The sequence below is a fragment of the Carlito syrichta genome, unplaced genomic scaffold, assembly GCF_000164805.1.
Source record: "Carlito syrichta isolate Samal-C Ts95f unplaced genomic scaffold, Tarsius_syrichta-2.0.1 Scaffold309278, whole genome shotgun sequence".
NCBI lineage: Eukaryota > Metazoa > Chordata > Mammalia > Primates > Tarsiidae > Carlito > Carlito syrichta.
Window position 1 is genome coordinate 114700 of NW_007253374.1, and position 3779 is coordinate 118478.

A 3779-nucleotide genomic window follows, 5' to 3' on the forward strand; every position below is an offset into this window, starting at 1 on the left:
CTGGGCCACATCCTGTAGGGCCCAGTGTGATCTTTGGACTGGGCCACATTCTTTAGGAAATTGGCTTAAGCTATAATTAAGAGCTTCCGTAGCATTGTATAAGTGGTAGAGTTTAATTTAGTCGTCATGGGTATTGAGTGAGCTTTAGAAGTTATTGATTATCAGAACATCATTAGACTAGTAAGGATTGTTACACTGCTTTTGAAGAACATTAACTAGCAAAGGGAACAATGAGACAATCTTGGGGTTTGTTCCTCCTCACACCTAAGCATCTGGTGGGTGGGGGATGCCCACCCCCGCACCTGGCTTTGTGTTCACGTGAAAGACTTGTGAGACTGCCTGTGTAAAATTTGGGGATAAATACCTGCTGTAACTTTCAATAAATGGCTTCTGCTCATTTCACTGAACAGTTGTCCACTTTCTTTCTTTCTCTTTCTTCCTCTTTATATCTATTCTTCCATCTTTCTTTCTTTTAATATCTATCCCTACAGATTCGCCGACGCCACCACATCTTCCAAGGGACTCCCCAAAACTTGCAGGGGCTGGCCCCCCGCAACTATAAACTTGTGCTTCTATAAAACCTTATGTCTAAACACTAAACTGCATAATTCTAAATCAAATAAGGAGTGAATATACTAATATCATTTTTTATTCAAGCAATATCTAGTAACTTATAACCAAGTGAAAGAAAGCATTCTTGATGTGCTTCAGAGTTTAACCCTTGCATATGTTAGAAAAGGCCAAACGGCATAGTGGGAAATGGAAAAATAAACCATGACATTCTCAGGTTAGGTGTGAGTACTTCACATAAACATGCCATTTTCTTCTTCCACGGCTGCACAGAATTTCTTCAGCCATACCAAACAGCAAAGGTGGAAGACAGAAGGGCCTCAGCTTCTTGGGCTCGCCCTGCGGCCCAGGGTCTTCCGCCCACCAGGACCCTGTCAATCAGGTGGACCTCCAAGGCCGGCTCCCAACACTACCTACCAAAAAAGTCCTGGACCGGATAGCTTTTCAGCAGAATTCTACCAAATGTCCAAGGAGGAACTGATACCAACCCTACTGAAAGTATTCTAGGAAATTGAGAAAGAAGGAATTATCCCCAAATCATTTTATGAAGCTAACGTCACACTGATACCAAACCGGGTAAAGATCCAAGAAAAAAAGAGATCTACAGGCCAATATCCCTTATGAACATAGATGCAAAAATCCTCACCAAGATTCTAGCAAATCGGATCCAAAAGCACATCTCAAAAATTATACCAAGTAGTCTTCATCCCCAGGATGCAGGGCTGGTCCAACATTCACAAGACCGTAAACGTAATTAAGTACATCAACAGATGTAACAAGAACCACGTAATTATATCATTAGATGCAGAAAAAACTTTTGATAAAATTCAGCATTGCTTCTTGGTAAAAACCCTCAAACACCTAGGTATAGAAGGAATATATCTAATAATAGTAAGTGCCATCTACGATAAACCCACAACTAACATATTGCTCAATGGACAGAAACTGGAAGCATTTCTCCTGAAAACTGGAATAAGACAAGGTTGCCCACTCTCACCTCTCTTGTTCAACATTGTGTTGGAAGTCCTAGCTAGGGCAATTAGACAAGAGAAGGAAATCGGGGTATCCAAATAGGAAAACAGGAAGTCAGTTATCCCTCTTTGCTGATGATATGATCCTATACCTTGAAAATCCAAGAGAATCTGTCAAAAACCTGCTCGAACTGATAAAAGACTTTGGCAAAGTCTCAGGGTACAAAATAAATGTGCAAAAGACAGTTGCATTTCTATACACCAAAAACAAGCAGGCAGAGACCCAAATAAAAAGCACAATCCCATGCACAGTTACCACAGAATAAATGAAATACCTCGGCATCTTCCTAACCAGAGAAGTGAAAGTCCTTTACAGTGAGAACTACAAAACTCTGCTCAAAGAAATCCAAGAAGACACAAACAAATGGAAAAATATCTCATGCTCATGGATAGGAAGAATCAACATTGTTAAAATGTTCATCCTACCAAAGGCAACACGCAGATTCAACGCAATACCCATTAAATTACCAATATCATTCTCCTCAGAGCTGGAAATGACAATACAGAAATTCATATGGAAATATAAACAACCACGAATACCCAAAACAATCCTTAGCAAAAGAAACAAAGCAGGAGGTATCACACTTCCAGACTTCAAACTTTACTATAAGTCTACAGTAATCAAAACAGCCTGGTACTGGCACAAGAACAGGCAAATAGACCAACGGAACAGGATAGAGATTCCAGAAGCATAGTCTCAATTTCTCAACCAACTCATCTTTGACAAAGCCTCCAACAACCACTGGGGAGAAGAGAATCTATTCAGTAAATGGTGCTGGGAAAACTGGTTGGTCACATGCAGAAGATTGAAACAGGACCCCTACCTATCACCATGCACAAAAATTAACTCTAAATAAATCAAAGACCTAAATGTAAAACCTCAAACTATAAGAATCTTAGAAGACGCAGGAGACACCCTTATGGAAATTAGAACTGGCAACCAATTCCTGATCAGAGCCCAAAGTGTCCATACCTCAAGAAATAAGATAGACAAGTGAGACCTCCTCAAACTGACAAGCTTCTGCAAAGCAAAAGAAACCATCAAAAGAGCAGGGAGACAGCCCGCAGAATGGGAAAAAATATTTGCCAAAGGCCTAACATCTGGGATCTACAAGGAATTCAAACGTGCAAAAAGGGAAAAAACAACCTCATTAAAAAGTGAACAAAAAGCCAGGCTTGGTGGCTCAGCCTATAATCCCGCACTTTGGGAGGCTGAGGTAAGTAAATTGCCTGAGCCCGCGGGTTCAAGACCCTCCTGGGCAACTTGGCGAGACTTCATCTCCACAATAAAAATCAAAAATTAGCCGGGCGTGGTAGTGCACACCTGTAGTTCCAACTATTTGTAAGACTGAGGCGGAAGGATCGCCAGAGCCCAGCAGGCCAAAGCTGCAGTGGCTGGGAGTGGCCACTGCACCCCAGTCTGGGTGATAGAGTGAGAATATAACTCAAAAAAAAAAGTGGACAAAAGACATCAACAGACACTTCTCAAAAGAAGATATATGGGCAGCCAACAGGCACATGAAAATGTGCTCAGTCTCACTCATCATCAGAGAAATGCAAATCAAAACCACATTGAGATACCACCTAACCCCAGTAAGAATGGCCATTATTAATAATAAAACAAACAACAACAGATGCTGGGGAGGATGTGGAGAAAAAGGAGCACTTCTACACTGCTGGTGAGAATACAAACTAGTAACACCTCTCTGAAAGACAGTGTGACAATTTCTGAAAGAACAAGAAATTGACCTTCCATATGACCCAGAAATTCCCCTATTGGGAATATACACAGAGGAACTCAAATCATTCTACAAAAAAGATACCTGCACACGTATGTTTGTTGCAGTCCTATTCACAATAGCAAAATCATGGAACCAAGCATGCTGCCCATCGAAGCTGAACTGGATTAAAAATATGTGGTACATATTCACAATGGAATATGATGCAGCCATAAAGAAGGACAAATATATGGACTTTGCAACAACTTGGAAGGATTTAGAGTCGATCAGACTCAATGATCTATCACAAAAACAAAGAACAGATTACCATATATTCTCTCTCATAAGCGAACCTTGAACAATTATCATAATACTATAAGAAAGGGATTGGCAATAGTGGGAAACTGCCAAGGGAGGGTAGGTGGGATTGGCAGTTGTGGAAAACTGCTAGGGGAGGGAG